This window comes from Microtus oregoni, unplaced genomic scaffold (genome assembly GCF_018167655.1).
Source record: "Microtus oregoni isolate MIOR12 unplaced genomic scaffold, Mior012 000035F_ref0000213, whole genome shotgun sequence".
Classification (NCBI taxonomy): Eukaryota; Metazoa; Chordata; class Mammalia; order Rodentia; family Cricetidae; genus Microtus; species Microtus oregoni.
This window is the reverse complement of record NW_024543094.1, coordinates 14,091,657-14,109,206: the sequence shown is the minus strand read 5'-3', so window position 1 is coordinate 14,109,206 and position 17,550 is coordinate 14,091,657. Positions and strand designations below refer to the sequence as shown.

The following is a 17,550-nucleotide window of genomic DNA, read 5'->3' as shown; positions in this document are numbered from 1 at the left end:
ACAAGAAAAGCTCTGCAGCCTGGGGAAACAGAGAGGTGGTCCTTCCTGCAGCACACAGAGGTCAGTCTGCAGGTTCCCACTCCACATAGGCCAAAAAGGCAGTTCCATGATTTTGTTTTTAAAATACTTTCGAGACCAAAACAAAATCAGTTTTTTTTCCCTGAAATAAATGAGAGAATACTATCTCAGAAGATCCAGCGGTCAGGGTAATGAATTTCTGTTGGTGGACTCTACGGTTATAGGACATTAGAATATCACAGGCCTGCCAAACCCAGATGTCTGCAGAGATGGAAGGCAAATCCTAAACTCAGTGCTGTCGGGATGGAGGTAGTATTTCGCCGTGTTTAAGATGGACGCTAAAGATCTCTCAAGGTTCGATTCCCAATACAGAATCTTCTAAATTGTGTACTACCGAGTATACCATGTAATTTCTCAAAACAATACTATTTTCATGTGTTAAGTGGAGATGATGGTGGTGGTAAAGTTTGAAATTTCTTTAGATTATGAAGAAAAAATTAACAATGTACCTAAATCTTCCCTCCACAGTATCTACCATATATAAATATTTACTATGTTGCCAACATCATCCTCACCCTTTGTAGCCTTTTAAAAGTAGCTAATCTCCGATTATAGTGTGAGGTTGAGGATGTAGCAGAGTGGTAGGTGCTTGCCTGGCATCAACAAGGCTCCAAGTCTAACCCTTAGCAGTGTTAAGTGTTTTTAAAATTAGTAAGAGGGCCTAAGAACTTCCCTGAGGTCCTGCATGTATTTAGTCTCCTAAAATGCGCAGTGAGAAACATAGTCATGGAGAATCAAATGTTTTCTGTCTTCTAGGCGCAGCTATGTGACCACTTGGCCATTTCTCCCCAACCCAACAGGTACCACTGAAGGCCTACTGAAAAAGCCAGGCAAACTGTCTTTGAACGAGGGAATCCTCAATAGTCACAGACACAGATTCAGGCTGAAGTGGGGACCATTCTTCTAGCTCTGTGACCTTGTTCCCAAGCATGACACACTTTTCTGCTAAATGTAACCACCAAACTATAACGAAGGCCTACTGTGTGCCAGGCTCTGATGATGTCCTGATGAGACTGTGCCTTTATACCTCAGGGCTGGAAGCGCAGCCTCTGTATTTTAAGATCCTGGCTTATGGGACAATTCAGTGCTTGAGTATCAACAAATAGCAAACCAGGCTAATTTTGACCAAGTGTTTTGTACCCTTTTAAAAGGGTTTATTGGCTATGACAGGTTCATATTTATTAGAGGAAAGCGTCGCCGTATGTGGCTTCTTAACACAGCCCCAGCATCACTTAATAAAGTCACTAAGCTCTTCCAGGTCTCTGTTTCATTTGTAGATTAGAAGTTGAAACTGTCGTACCTTAGGGTCATTTAAAGATGGTGTTCTGTATGTCAGTAATCAGAAGTCTGTTAATTGAGAACAGAGAGAAGGTGGGAAGAAGGACAGATTATTATTTAATTTCTTACACTAATCTGGTCTTCCTCTACCACAGCAATAAAAATATTCTATTGAGTATGGGGAAAATCCACCACCCTTTATTATCGATACTCTTTAGGATCATCATGAAAATTAGCAGCATGGTGTAAAAACTCCTGAAAAGAAAAGTACAACGTAATGACACAGTTGCTACTGGAGAGTTCACAGCAGTCCAGAAAATCAAAATCGCAGATGAGTCGTAACCACAATCAAGAAGCCTCTATCGCAGGACAAAACTGTGCCCAAACACGCTCCGTGAGTAATTAAAAAGCAAACCAAAACAAAAAGCAACGCTTGCCAATCCTTTGTGATGTAAAAAGGATTAAATAAAACACTTCTTTCTATCAGCGACCTTGGCCCTTCCCACTGGCGGCTCATTTACGGTTTTTGAGTTCAGTGAGAAGGCACTGCTCTCGCGCCCCCCTTCCTGGTACTCCCGTGGCTGAGGCTGTAGCGCCCAAGCTGCTCAGTGTTGCCTGCAGCTGTGGCGTCGCTCCCCGCCCGGGACTGTACCATCCAGGCCTCCCGCAGCCTCCAGGTCCCAGTCGCAGCGGAGCGACAAGTGGCCAGTGAGGCATGAGGATGGAGGGTGGAGACAGGACCAGCAGGAGAAAGGCAGAGAGCGCTGGCAGAACGCAAGCAGGCGCGCGTCCCTGAGCCGGCGTGGCGAGCGCCCTCTGGCCGGTATCGCCCGCCGGGAGCACCCTCGGGTCACCAGGCCGGCGCCAATCCCCCGCCATCGGAGCAACAGCGGCGGCGGCGCTGCGCTGGGACCGCGACCGCGACACGACACCAGGTAGGACCAAGTCGCCCCCGAGGGGAAAGCGGACTGGAGGTGCCAAGGACTGGGGCCCGAAGGTTCACTAGGGTGTCCCTTGCAACCGATCCAGGAAAGAGCAGAGGGTTGTCGGGATAAGCAAGGGTGAGAACGAAATCGAAAAAGCAAACTTTGGGGCTCCCCCGTACACGGTTTCTTGCTTACTGGCGACCTTGACCAGGTGGAGGCTGGGGTCAGTGATGGAGGGGCACTTCCTTCTTCATTCTGCTTTTCCTTAGCACCCGAGGAAAGGCAGGAAAGGAAAAGGAAAACAGTGGTAACTTTATGTGTTCTCTAAAGAAAAAAAAATCTTTATTCTTGTAAGAAGTGTTTTCTGGAGCTAGTAACCTATCCAAAGAGAGCACCTCGTTTTCTGGGAATTTGTTGACACACTAGATTAGTTTTGTTTTAGTTTTTTGGTGTCCCCCCCCCCCCCAGGGGTCAGAGGTGGGTTTTAAGTTTTTGTTTGTGTTTTTAAAGTTGGGATAGCCATTCCTATAACTTTGAGAAAGAGATTGTTTTCCAGCCTTGAGGGCTTTGTTGTTAACAAAACATAGTTTGCTGCATGTAATCTCTTTGTTCCCCTGGAGTTTGAAGAGCCAGAATTATCAACGTGCAACGGGTGGCTTCAATGGCTCCCTGTAGTGGTGAAGAGAGGTCTAATGTCTGGCTGAACCTTGGTGATTCTGGGGTGTTGTGTAAGGGGAGCGTCACTGGGCTGTCCTGTTCTCTGGGCTGTCCTGCCACTCTGTGGGCTGGATGTGGTGCTAATAAAAGATTATTCAGTGCTGGCACAACTGTGTGTGTGTGTGTGGAGATGGGAGGGTGGAGAGAGCAAGACTGAATTCTCCGGCTGTCAGTGGAAAAATGGACCATTTGTACCCAAGCCCAGTCCTTCAAGCTGCAGGTGCCTTTGGAGAAGGCGAACGAGACTGGAATTGTGTGATGAACCTCAGACACGATTGAGGGAGTCTGGTTTTTGCCTTCTCAGCTTCTACCCATTTGTCCCTTGCATTTAGTAAAGAGAATTTAGTCTCAGGACTCGGGCGGACGTCAAGAAAGCAAGAGCTTGGCTCCACACCCTTTCCTTTTCTTTCCTTTCCTTTCCTTCCCTTCCCTTCCCTTCCCTTCCCTTCCCTTCCCTTTCCTTTCCTGTTTCCCTAAAAAGCCAGACTCACCACTGCCTCTTCCCTCTGGTTTCCAGAGAAGACCTATTCCTAGGACCTTGAGGGCCTCACCCCACTCCACACCCCAGCCTTGTGAATCACCATCTTCACACACACACACACACACACACACACACACACACACACCCAACTTATCTTTGATAATGTGTAAAATGGTAGGCCTGCTGCGGATGCTTCCTCTCTTAAAAAAAAATGCTGTGTCTTGTGGGAAGAAGGGTGACATTTACTAATTTGGTTGCAAATTACTTTTGAAGTCTATGCACAGCTGTTTAAAATCCCTCAGAGATCAGTGCCATTGTTTGATGCAGGTGTCTACCACAGAAAGATCTCGTTAGGCTGTTTCTTCTGCTGATTGAATGAACATATCGTCAATGATGTAGCCTAGGAAGATCTGAAACCTGCACAGGTTCCTGCAAGTTCAACAACTAGATCTTAATGAAGAGGTTTTGTTTTAGGTTCTGCTGCTTTGTCTCTCCCCACCCTGCCCCTCAGCAACTCTTACTGCCTGTCCCAGCCGTAACCTTACTGGCAGCAGTACTTTTTAATTCCGAGTCCCAAGATTGTCATCTACACTGTAAAAACTCAAACTTCTTGGGAAGATCCCTGCAGCCTGATGTTATGCTTGGTTGACTCTTCATGGCCTTATGCTGTGGAGGCTAAGGATGGCACTGCACCCTGGGCAGACTCCCAACACCTGTTCTTCCACCAGCACTGCCTCCTACAGCGGGGCCTCTGTGTACACTGTGTATGTGCAACCACATGGTGCAGGCTCTGTGTACACAGTGTGTGCGCAGCCTCTGTGTACACCGTGTGTGTGCAGCCACAAGGTTCAGCCTCTGTGTACACTATGTGTGTGCAGCCTCTGTGTACACTGTGTGTGCAGCCTCTGTGGACACTGTGTGTGCAGCCTCTGAGGACACTGTGTGTGTGCAGCCCACAGTGTAGCCTCTATGACTGTTCTATCCTTTCTCCCAAGGGCTTTGGGGATGCCAGTCACCGTTTCAAACCTAGCTTCTACAGAACCTCAAAGATCTTTCTTGACACTCCTTTTCTACTCTTCTCTGAAATAGAGAGCTTTGGCCTTTGCTCATTTCTGTAAAGATTTCTCATTCTAGTATGACATAATCCCTTCTCTCATCTGTGGAAAAGACCAGAGTTCTGTATAATGATGTCCCCGGGGTCAGGACCCAGGATTTTCTTTTAGGAATGTAGGCTTCTAGTCTAAGTCTATCATTTCAGGGACTGGGAGTAAACCTCCTTCTGATGCAGCATTAATTATGGTGTGTTTACCTTTCTTTAAAGTAGGAAGCAGGATTAATTAGAAGCCCTATTTTTTAAAGTATTTAATGATTTAGAGTTTTGATTATGCTGTTTGCCCCATGAATTTGCTCAAGTATTAACCAAATATGACAGCTTGCTATAAATGTGTATTTGGCTTTAGGTGATTTCCTTATCATAGGACTAAATATTTACGTTTCAAAAATAATTTCCTCTAAATCAGTTTAAATATGGCACATTGTTTTGGTTTTGATTTGAGACAGGGTCTCATGTAGCTCAGGTTGGCTTCAAACTCACCTGGAACACTTGATCCTCTTGCCTCTACCTCCAAAGTGTTGGGATTTCAAGTGAACACCACAACTCCGGACCTCAGGTGGTATCTTTATGATACAGTGAAAAATGTCTATGACACAGCTGTGGGAAGTTCACACACACACACACCAAATTAAATTTGTAATTAAAAGTAATAAGGTTAGTCTTATGATAGCATAAGATCATATTAAGTTCATCCAGGCCTTCTAATACAGTATTTTTATTAGAGAATTTCACATCCTTACAATGTATTCTGGTCATATTCACCTCCGCTCCTCCCCAGCAACTCCCAGACTAATTCCAGAACTCCCTCAATTTCATGTGCTTCTTCTTGTTTTGTTTTTGAGATTATAATATGATTAAAATATCTCTCCCTTTCTTCCCCCCCACCCTCTCATATGTCCCTCCCCATTCTCCTTCAAATTCATGGTCTCTTTTTTTCATTAATTGTTATTGCACACACACACACACACACACACACACACACACATATATATATATATATATATATATATATATATATATATTCCTAAATATAACGTGTTCAATCTGTATTTTTTTATAGCCTACTAAGGGCCACAATTTTAAAGAAAACTGATCCTCATTCTCCTTGGTACCATTAACTGCCAATAACTCCTTAGTCGGGGAGGGTGCTGGTGACTTCCTCTTCGTCCTTGCTGGGATGTCCTGCACTGACTTCACCTTGTGCAGAAATTGTCCTGGCAGCCAGCGTTGCTGTGACATTTTTAGAGTAGCCATTCTGTTATGTTTCAAAGACTGGCTTTTTTGCCATATTTGTCATATCCTGTGGATCCTGAAGTCTTTCTGTCCCCTGTCCCATGATGACTCCTAGCCTGGTGGGGAGGATATGTGATACAGATATTCCATTTATGACGGAAGCCCACTCTTCTTCACCCCAGTCATTATTTTAAGACTTCAAACATCTCATTTCTAAGCATCCTTGCAGCCAGCCTAGCCTGTTCAAATCTATTCCGGTAGTTAATACAGAAGTCGTGAGAGATTTACAGAAACACATGATGTAAAGCCAGAAAAGTGAATTAAAAGCTGTTTCTTGGCAAGGTTAGAGCCTTCTTTCATCTTAACCTTCCAGACATTTGTACACAGTCAGATTCTGACTACTATGTCATCTCAACGTATCCTTAGGGGTGGGGATTGAAAGTTCAAGGTCTCAGAAGTTGCAGCTATCTCAACTGAGTCCAGAATCATAGATTTCTGCTCTGGGGTTAAGTTGTCATTAAATTAATGAACCCTTATAAGTTGCTAGAAAGTGATAGCTTTTGAATCCTAACCAGAACAAACAAAAGCAGCAAGGTTTAAGCTGGGGATGTGGCTTAATTGGTATTGTTCCTACCTGGCGTACAGGAAGTCCTGGGTTCCATCCTAAGCACTACATAAAGCAGCTGTGGCACTGTGTGCCTGTAACCCCAGCACTCAGAAGAGGAAACTGAGGATGAAGAGAGCTGAGTCACGTGCCCAGGTTTGATAACTTACAAGAGGTTGAGCCAAGTTTGACTGGCAACTAAGCCCTGTTGTAAACTGCATGTCAGGTCATCTACCAATTGAAAAGTGCATACAAAACTGACCATTTTAATCTCTTAAAAAGGATTTGTTTTATTTTATGTGTATGAGTGATTTGTTTGCATACTTGTCTATAAACCACATGCAGGCCAGAGTGGGTATTGGATCATCTGGGACTGAAGTAGAATCCTCTGGAAGAGTAGAAAGTGCTCTTAACCACTGAGTCATCTTGCCAGCCCCCCTTTTAACCACTTTTAAGTGTCAGAGCCAATGACATTGTGTGATCATCACTTCCATCCATTAAGCCCTTTTCTTTTGTGGGTTTGGGATGTGTCTCATGTGGCGTACACACACGACTGTGTGCCCATGCACCCTTTCTCATACACGTAGAAGCCAGAGTGAGATACTGGCTGCTCTCCTCAATTATTCTCCATGTTACTGCCTTGAGGCACGGTCTTTCACTGAGAAAAAAGCTCAGTCTTTGGATGAGTCTGGCTGACCTAGTGAGTTCTGGGAGTCTCCCTATCTCCACCCTTGGCTCCCAGTGCTGGGGTTATAGGAGCATGGAGTTGTTCTGGCTTTTTATGTGGGTCCTGGGGATAGGAACCCAGGTCCTCACACTTGCAGAGGAAGCTTGTTACCCACTGACTTATCTCTCGAAACAAGCCCCATGGAGCGCTGGCCGTCTTACAAAACCATACACAAAGCACTTAACTTCCCATTCCCCACTTTGCATCTCCTGGGAAGCACAATTCCACTTTCTAGCTTTGCCAAGGCACCTTATATAAGTATGTTCGTAAAAGAATGAGTCTTTTATTGACTGACCGTTTTCATTTAGCTTCTTTCACTCAGTCTTCTCTATCCATGTTACAGCAAATGTTCAACATTTCCTGTTTTTAAAGATTGAATGTTTCAGTGTGTGTCTGTGCCATACTTGATAACTATGAATCGGCTGAGGGTTGGAGCAGTTGCTTCCACCTTTGATTGTTGCAGATGGGGCTGCAAAAAGACAGGTGTATTAACCCTTTCTTGTTGCTATGACCAAGTAACTCTCAAACGCAATTTAAAGAAGGAAGCATTTATTCTGGCTCATGGCTTGAAGGTATAGTTCATTATGTCAGGAACGGGTCTGCAGCAGAACAAGGGGTGACTGGTCGGGTTGTATCCACAGTCAAGAAGCAGAGAGTGATGGGGCCTGACTCCTTACTCCCTTTCATATTTCTGCTCATTCTGAGACTCCGCCCATAGGCTGATGCTGCACATGCTCAGAGGAGTGCGTCTTCCCTCCTCAGTTAAACATCTCTAGAAATGCCAGATATTTGTCTTCTAGGTGATTCTTATTCCACCAGATTGACAATCAAGTGTTAACTCTCCGAGTAGATGTGTAAACATGTTGGAGATGTTGCTGTTGCTTCCTTTTGGGAATTCCTGAATCTGCCAGCAATTCTGTACACATTTAAGAATTATAAGGAAACACTGCGATGTGTTCGTTATTGTCGGACCACTTTGCATCCCCTCCAACAATAATATGCTGTTCTAATCACTCCTCGTCCTAGCCAACCATTGCGATTTTCTGCTTTTGATTATAGTCATCCAAACAGGCCTGGTGTGCTAACTAATTAACTTTAAATCAGATCATTAGCTGCCCAGTTCCAGGGATCTGTGAGGCAGGGCTATCCCTCACTCTGTTACTTCTCCTGTCTCATCTTGTATTTACATGCCTTGTGCTAGTTCAAATTCACTATGACTCCTATTCATGAAGCCCTGACAGACCAGGAAACCATGACCAGGAGAAGACCCTAAAAGGCAAACTGAAGGCTTTTGTCGCAATCTTCATGCAGGACCTCCTAATGCAGAAGTGAATGCCATGAAGAATGAAAGCCCCTGGTACCAGTTCTCAGTAATTCTGAGTGGAGAGAGTATAGAAAAGTACTTATGGGGCTGAGCATCTTTGTGAGGATGCAACTATCTTATCCACCTATTTCCCTTCTGACCTCTCTACAAAGACTACAGTTTAGTCCCGGTCACTACAGCAGATGACACAGGTTCCTAATAGATGGGCATAGAATGCCAATGTCTATGTTATATAGAGGACAGTCCTATAAAGGCGCCAACACTTGGGGTGTCTGCGTATCCCAGAGCTATCAGTGTTAGCTCCGCTGACACCTAAAGGGTTAGTGACCCAGGTGAGTCTTACAGAAGATAGCAACAGCATTTGTTGAGTGACCCTGAAGCCCACAGGTGTCCTAGCACAGCAGGATGGGAGTCTAGCACATGAGGGGGTGTTAGCAGGGCGAACCTGCATCCCTTACCAGTTTGTCAATGAACCTTAATTAATTAATTAAGTTAATTAATTAACTTTTAGGAGTCTTGTTCTCCCTACTTGAATGAGTCAGTGGCGGTGACATTGTAAAAACTGGCAAATGCTTCCCAGGTCAGGTGAGTGTATTACTCATGGGTAGAGCTGGAAAGGTTAACTGTCTTAAGTGTCCAACCTGGAGCACTTCTGAGAATGCAAGGGGACATTATTAATAACTAAACTAGTATGACAGCTATAAATCCAGCTTTCCTGGGAACCCTGATCAGTAGAGTAACTTACTTTGGAGAAAGGGTTGGTGTGCATGAATGCATTTGTGTTTATATCCATGTGTGTGTATGTGGCACATGAGTATGGTTACATGTGGAGAGAAAGAGAGAACATTGTTTGTGTGGATGTGTGCATGTGCCCAACATTTGTGTTTCTGGAAGTCAGAAGTCAACACTGGGTGTCTTCTTCCCTGTTTATTTGGACAAAATGTCTCACTGAACCCCCAAGCTCATTGAGTCCATTAGCCTAGCTAGCCAGCCAGCTCCAAGGCTCCCGTTGGCCCCACCTCTCCAGTGCTGGGATTATAGACACATGCTGCCAACATCAAGATTTCTTACATGGATTCTAAGAAACCAAACTCAGATCCTCATGCTCGCAGTGCAAACCCTTTCCCAAATCCTTAGTCCCTAGAGCAACCCTCCTTTTAAGACACACAGAGCTCTTGGTTGCATTCTAAGCACAAGAAGAGCTCAGTTTTTCTACCTGTGGCTGTCAGTTCTAGTCAGGTATCCCTGGCCTTGCGGAGAGCCTTAGTGTTGTGAGCACTTGTGGAGAGGCTTAGCAATCTGTGCACTTGTGGAGAGACTTTGTGTTGTGCGCACTTGTGGGGAGTCTTAGCATTGTGTGCATTTGCAGGGAGACTTAGTGTTCTGTGCACTTGCTTTAGTCAGTGAAAGGAAAGCAAGCTATCTTTTCACATGTCATGGCGAGGGCAATGGTTCTGACTCTAGAAACTCAGCCTGGAGAACCCGAAATATACACAAACGAGTCTTCTTTTTAATGCATGTGTGCATCTAGTGCCCGCTTTCCACCGACCACGATTCACCCCGTGTCACCAAGGTACACTGACTCTAGAATAAGTAACTTGCTTTAGACCAGTGATTCTCAATCTATGGATCGTGAGCCGTTTGGGGGTTCAAATGACCCTTTTACAGGGGTTGCATATTAGATATTCTACATATCAGATATTGGCATTATGGTCCATAACAATAGCAAAACTACAGTTATAAAGTAGCAATGAAAATAATTGTATGACTAGAGAGGTCGCCGCAGCATGAGGAACTGAATTAAAGAGTCACACAATTAGGAAGGTTGAGAATCCCTGCTTTAAGGAGAAAGGGAAGCCAAGAAAGTATTGTGAGGGCAATCTGCGTTGTCACATAAGCTGAACTGTCAGAAATGCCTGACTGCTTACCAACAAAGCTTCCTTAAACTCTAAGATTTTGTTTATAATGGTAAATGGGTTTTGGGCCAGGTTCTCCATTTTTCATGAGAACATAGACTCAACGACGTGCAATGTGAGTGCAAGGGTCAAATTTTAGCTTTGTATTAGGACGTGAGCTCAGAGTATTATCTTGATCCTGCAGAATAGGAAGCCATCCCTGTTTTTCACACTGACTACAGAGAGCATGTGGTAAAAGATTGAGACCATAATACTTTAGACTTGGCTTCAGAAGCTGGCTTGGACCACCGTGGTGGTCCTGGAATCTGAGTGTTCACCTCTCTCTCCTTCCTCCATGTCCAGGGCTCAGCTAGAGTCAGGGTTTGTTAGTTCACCCACTGGGACATCTGCTTCCTTGCTCCACCCTTTCTCACTTCTGCTGCCTCCACCCTGAAATACCTCACTGGTCTTCATTCCTCTTGGTGGTTCTCCATGCTGCAGCAGGAAGCAGCCTTCTACACCCAAGTCTGGGTATCCCACCCTTCTGCTTTAAGTTCTTCCATGGATACCCAGTGCTTTCCCAGTGCTTTTGGGGTGAAACCTAACCTCCTTAACAGACCCCAGAGGTTCTAAGCCTTTCTTCTCTGGCCATATACATCACATTCCTCCCAAGTCGGAGCCTCATTGAATACCTCAGCCACCCTATGTGGACCCAAGCTTGCCATGTAGTCCACTCACTCTGCTAGCCTCTGACCTCTCTTTTCTCGAATTCCTATGCATCTCATACTTCACATAATCATCTCTTCCTGCAGGCCTTTTGTGATCCTGTAGACCAGAATTTGCTTTCCTTCTATGAGGATTCAAAGCATCTGTCAGATCATCTCTCTAAGGTACTTAGCAGAGTAGATAGCCTGTAGCAACCAGTTTATACTTGTTAGCGGTAACAGTACTGGGGATAGATATATTTGTTTGCCTTGAGTTGCTCCTGGTATTACAGCCTGAACAAACACTGAGTCAGCATCATCTCTTGTCACTCATCCCATCTCTAATATATACCCATGTATCTGATAAATGAGAGTATCAAGAAAGACTCGTGAGTTAAATAAATGACCATAAAGTCTACAATCTGCAATGTCCTGGGGCCTATCCATTGTGTTAGAAGAAATGGGTCAAATGTGATCTAAATGTTTGCACAAGCAGAAGCACTATTTTCCTGGAAACTTTTATGTGTGAGTTTCTGGAATCTTCTGGATAAATTCTACTAAAACTCCTAGCTCAAGGTGTAGGAAACATTTATGGTATGGACCCTTCACAACTCTGTTATTAGGGACTCTTACGATAAAAATTCTAGGAAAAGACAAGCTACAAGAAAAAGGTTTGTCTCCTCTTATATGTGTTGTACTGTCTTTCTCTGTCAACTTCTGGCATCTCACTTTGCTGACAATTAAAATGCTAATAAAAAAGAAAAGGAAAATATTAAAAATGATCAGGAAATTAAAGGCCCTAACTGGGCCCAGTGGTCTCTGCCTAGAACCCCAGTCTTAGGAAGGAGGAGGAGACAGAAAACTATGAGTTAAAGGCCGGCCTTGGGCTACACATGGACACCCTGTCTCAGAAACCTGGGGACTGGGGTGTAGGTTAGCGGCAGAGCACTTATCTAGTCAAGGCTTCAACCCTGACATTGAAAAAAGAAAGAAAAAAATCAAGGACAGTAGGAAGGGTAGAGAAAGGAAAAGAAACATTAAAATGTGAAAATACACTACAAGCCAAATGACAAAGAAATAAGGAAAACATAAAATCAGACGTCCTGACAAGCGGAAGCTGTGTTAATTTCTAAAAAAGGACTAAATGGAAGAAATACTTTCTAACCTAAAATGTAAAAGATCTTAAGGATCTTCATAATGAAATCATAGTTACCTGGCAGTTTAGAATAAGAAAAGGAAAAGTAAAGGGATAAATTTAAGAGTTTGGGTTTGGGGTATATACCAAAGAAAAAAAATAAGTGAAATAACACACACACACGCACGCATACCCTCCAAAAAATCCCCAGCTAGCTTGAAGTAAGTGAAGAAGTAGCAGCAGAAGCAAGACCCTCCCCAAAACACAGTGGAATTCCCCTGACCTCCTCCACATATAGGTTCAGTCCCCACTTTCTCTTTCCTCTCTCTCTCTCTCTCTCTCTCTCTCTCTCTCTCTCTCTCTCTCACACACACACACACACACACACACACACACACACACACAAAGGATTTTTTTAAATGCAAAGGTAGAATAACCACAAACATGAAATGAAAAAAGGAAAAAGTATTTCAAAGAAGATTAAAAATAAATCCTAGCAATAATGAGTGGGAAGGGATAGGAAGGAAGGGGAAAGAAGGGGGAAGGGAAGGGCAGGAAGGAAGGAGGCAGTTCTCTAGGAGGTGGGGAGAGGGAGGGACAGAGAGAGAGAAGTGAAAGAATACACTATTCCAGATCCCTGGTGCCCACAAAGCAGAGCTGGAGCAATGTCAGGGCCAGTCTTTATTCCTGGTATGAAAGGCTGGGTCACAGTGGTACACAGAGGTGATGTGCACTCATGGTGACAGCTCTCTCCTGAGAAGTGTCTGTACAAGGTCATGTGAGGGCAAGACAAAGGACTCCTCCTTTTGGCCTACAGAAGGAAGGTGACATTTCTGGCTGTGTAAAACATAGCCTTCTTTTTCATTTCAACCATCTCAATCTAAAGGGCTTCTTTTGGGGACATCGGAAAATATGGTGTCCCCTTAAGTGCCAGTTGGATCCCCTACTTTGTTCACGATAGTTCATCCCTTTCTGCTGTGCTTAACTCAAAAGCCTTTAACCACCCCTGTGCGTTGCCTTTCATGAGTTACCTACAATTCATCATCTTCCCTCTTCTGCTTCATGTATCCCTGGGGACTTGACTGCTTCTCTCCAGCTCACTGCTAGAATTCCATGATGATGTATGTTTTCATTCCATTACTGCTTCCTCCATAAGCTGCCTGAGGGCATGTAGCAAGTCTATTCCTTTCTCGCTTTAACTCTGGTCTTATGGAGCTGAGGCTGTGATTTCAGGGGAGGAAGCTGATGAAGTCTGTGATGGCTAACACTGGCTGCCAACTTGATAGGACCTAGGATCACCTGGCAGACCAATCACTGGCCATGTATATAAGGGACTTTCTAGATTAGGTCAACCGAGGTAGGAAGACCAACCTAAATGTGGGTAACACCATTCAGTGGGCTGGAGCCTTGGACTGATAAAAAGGAGAGAGGATGCTGACCGAAAGCCTCTACCACCTGACTGTGGGTAGGGTGACCATCTATCTCAAGCTCCTGCTACCCTTCCTTCCCATCCACGAGGGACTCTACTCTCAAGAAAGTACCTAACACAAAGCCTCTGCAATTAAGAAATATATTTGATTTTCCTCCAGTCACAAACATGACGGTTTCTGTGAATACATAGCACATTTTCATAGCTATATTAAGACCTGTAAGCACTCCAAATGTTGTCTATGTTTTCAAGCTAAGTTTTAAGGAATATGCCTGAAACTAGTGGAGGCCAAGTCCAAGAAAGCCTTTAGGGCCCTGACTACGAGGTGTTCACCATGCGTTGGGATAGCTACTGCTCCCCTCCCAAACTCTCTCCAACTCACTTCTCTTTAGTTTCCTCCCACTGACTGGGAACATTCAAACACTGTCACCCGAAGTTAGAGCATCCCCTTCAGAGAGACCGAAGGGAGGCCACCATCTCTTGTGTATTCATATGCCTTGATCCTCCTCAGCCATGATGGTATACTGATCACAGCATTAATGAGCCCAGTTAGGTGGTGCATCATTGCCATGATAAATAAATACCTGACAAAAACAACATCCAGAAGGCAGGTTCCTCAGAGCTCACAGTTTGAAGGTGCCGCTCATCGGCATTTAATGATGGCAGGAGCATGAGGCAGCGGGTCACAATGAATTCAAGCTGAGGAAGCAGAGAGGGACGAGTGTTGGTGCAGGGCTCACTTTCCACTTGTCCCAGCCAAAGGGACAGTGCTGCCACATTCAGAGTGAGTCTTCCCTCCTTAGCTAAATCTGAAAACCATCATAGGCACACCCGGAAGTGTTTCCAAACCCAGTCACCTAGACAATGAATATGAGCCGTCAAAGTAGGTCTTTGGAATTCCTCCAGGTTGTAAGATTTTAACACATACATAAACACACACATACATACACGCATCACACACGGACACACAAAATTTAAAATATTTAATACCATGATAAGAAGTGCCTTCTACTATGTTGGTAGTGATGGTAATACAAGAGATGTTACAATAACCAAGTTTTTCAAAAAAAGACAAGTTAATTACTTGATTACCTCAGTGAGTGTATAAATGATGATGATGAACAGAGAGGCAGAATATTAATATTGAATAATTAAGACTGGGAATTCCTTCCTTCTACAAAAGCATCCATATCATTCAAGACTCACGGCTCACAGCAATATTCAGAACAGCCATTAATAACCCTTCATAAGAAGAAACTGAATGACTATTCCACTTAAATAGAACTACACACTGATACACAATTGTGTAAGAATTATTTTAATGAGGATGAAAATAAGTCAATGAGAACTCACTCGTGGAGTTCCAAGTTCTTAAGCAGGGACAGATGAAGTATTTGCCAAAGGCACAGTCCAGAGTCCTCTGACCTTCCCCCATCATTCCATTAAGAGCAGGATCACAGCTCTGAGACTGGCTCCTAGCTCCAGGGCATGGGGATCTGTTAATATTTGTCGTGCACCTGAGGTCTGTGATGAAAAGCACTCCAAGAATGTAAAATATCTGAAGGAGAAAAAAGACATCTTTCCTGCTTACTAAGACGAAGAAAATGCAACTTGTTTGACCAAGTTTAAATCAGCACATCATTTAGAAATCAATGAAGTAAAACGCACTCGTTAACAGTCTCTTACAGTGAGAGCTGCCAAAGAGAAATGTCAACACAGTCCATTATTCTTAACTTCATTATTTCAATAGAAAGAAAAGGGGAGACGCAAAGCCCTTCTCTTCCTAGAGCAAAAGCTGGAGAGTTTAGAACAAAAAGAATGTCTGTCCATGGAAGCATAGAACTGATTTTCTTCTGGAAAAATGCTGTGAATATCTTCTTGTGGAAGAATAATTGGATCCCCTATATTTAACTGTCTGAGATCCAGGGAGAGACTGCACACTTTTAATTCAAGTATGTGTTCGTCTCAGCACTCTTAATCATAAGCTAAGAAGAGAAAATACAAAAAAAAAAAATCACCAAGCATTCTGTTAGTTCAAAAAGTGAAACATGAATTTGTTGGAACATTTGTTTTAAAGCAGCCAGAAGGAAAAAGTCAATCCAAATTCCAGGGAATTTTAATCCATGTGCCATGCACATTTTCTTAGTCTTTTGTTAGATAGAATCAAAGGATTGCATTTTCTAAGAACCCATTTCTAAGAAGCTTAAGTCTTAATCAGTTAAGTATGACATAGGCTTGAAATGGGATTTGGTGTCGAGTAATTAAGAATGAAGTTCAGAGTGATATAAGTTGGCAGTGAACTCATATTATCACTCTGAAATTGTCCCGGATGCAGTTTATTGTTTCTTTGACAAATATTTACTTGACCCTGAGTCTTGCTTTGGATATCAATCTCTGTGGGACAAATTTCCCAAGCTTAGTGGCTAAAAGCATCTCTAATTTACTTGCTTGTGGTTTTACAGGTCAAGAATTCGGGGGTGGTTCTGGCATAGTGACGTAATAACTCGTCTTAGTCCTGGAGGTAGCCTGATCTGACCACATGGTCCCATAGTAGGCACAACTAGGAGGGTAAGACCACACAGCTCCCCATCTCCATTCTTACCAAGTGCCTACCTTAGGCTTCTTTCTACAGCAATTGGATACTAAAAATGAGGGTTATGCACACCCAAAATCAAAGGCTTAGATTTGTAAGGTCCAAGCTAGGAAGTTACACAGTATCATTTCTACAGATGTCCATTGGCCAAAACAGGTCACAAAGCAGGCAGGATGTGGGAGTAGGAAGTGTGGAGTGGCATCACAGATCAGCCCTGAGATGGGGCAGGCTGAGACAGCTTTTTTTGTAATACCATCAGACACAAACATGAGGCGGTTAGCACACCATCTTCTAGAGAGGACCTCTTGTATCTTCTGGTTTGAACCTTTGGTTTCACCGATTACATCGTTCACAACAGGCTTCTGCTAAAACAAAGCCATTCAAGATGGGCTTGCTGTGCAAGTACAAGGACCTGAGTTTGTTTTCCAGAACCCACGTGAAAAACTGGCTGTGGTGAATCAAGGTCTTTCCTGGGCTAGACACAGGCATGTTCCATGGCCTTCCATGTATTGTATTCCCAGGATACTCCCTGTGTTGATATAGCTCCATAATGAATTTTAAACCTAGAATTTACCTTCCTCCATTGGGCCATTTACTAACCCTTGAGATTTTTGCCGCCTCTGACACTTCACACAGGTCATGTTCCTTCTCTGTGTGCCATGGCATCTTGTACACATAGGTATCTGAGTGAACATAGCAGTCCTTAGCTCCGTCCCCACTGGGTGGGAGAGCAGGATCTCTAGGTATCCCCAGTATAGACCTCCTTTAACAAAGAGCCCTACATAGATACAACAAGAGGTCAGGAAACTTGTACAGTCAAGTTATTGCAGGCACGTGACCAAGCAGCGGAGTAACTGGGAGAGAGACCAGAAAAGCCTAAACAGGAAGAAGGTGGTTGTGCTAATGAGAGCTGGGGTTGGAGAGGGCTCACAGTAGTAGATAGAACCAAAGAACTGAGATGGGAGTGGCGAGAGCGATGTAGAGGATGATACAGAGCAATGAAGGACACAGAACAAGGACAGTAGAACAGAACGTGTGATTCAACAGGAGAGATGCCAATCATGGTAAAGAACTAATGGAAAGCTAGCCATGGAAAGAGGTGGCTTAGCATCAACACCCATGGGAATAAAGCAAGAAGCACCCAGGAGAGCACCCTAACCTGGAACCAAAAGGTAGAACACTCCACAAACCAAGCTGTCAATGTATTCCACTTGACCAAATATCGTCACTGGGCCAAACTGCCTGAATAACTTTAAAGTGAACTGTGCACTTGCACACCAGCGGCTACACACTTGGATCCTACACTCTAGTT

At 43.9% G+C, this 17,550-nt stretch overlaps 1 protein-coding gene across 2 annotated transcripts in view; it reads left to right on the top strand.

The window, feature by feature from the left end:
- Positions 1 to 2,035: 2,035 nt before the first annotated feature.
- Prkcq (protein kinase C theta) overlaps positions 2,036 to 17,550 on the top strand; it is a 131,171-nt gene continuing 115,656 nt past the window's right edge. The window contains exon 1 of one of the 2 annotated variants that reach the window (XM_041630709.1): positions 2,036 to 2,291. The gene's annotated coding sequence lies outside the window, so the exon portion shown is untranslated. Of the gene's footprint in view, positions 2,292 to 11,212; positions 11,268 to 17,550 lie in introns of those variants that run through there. The other variant, XM_041630710.1, reaches the window with a different exon arrangement.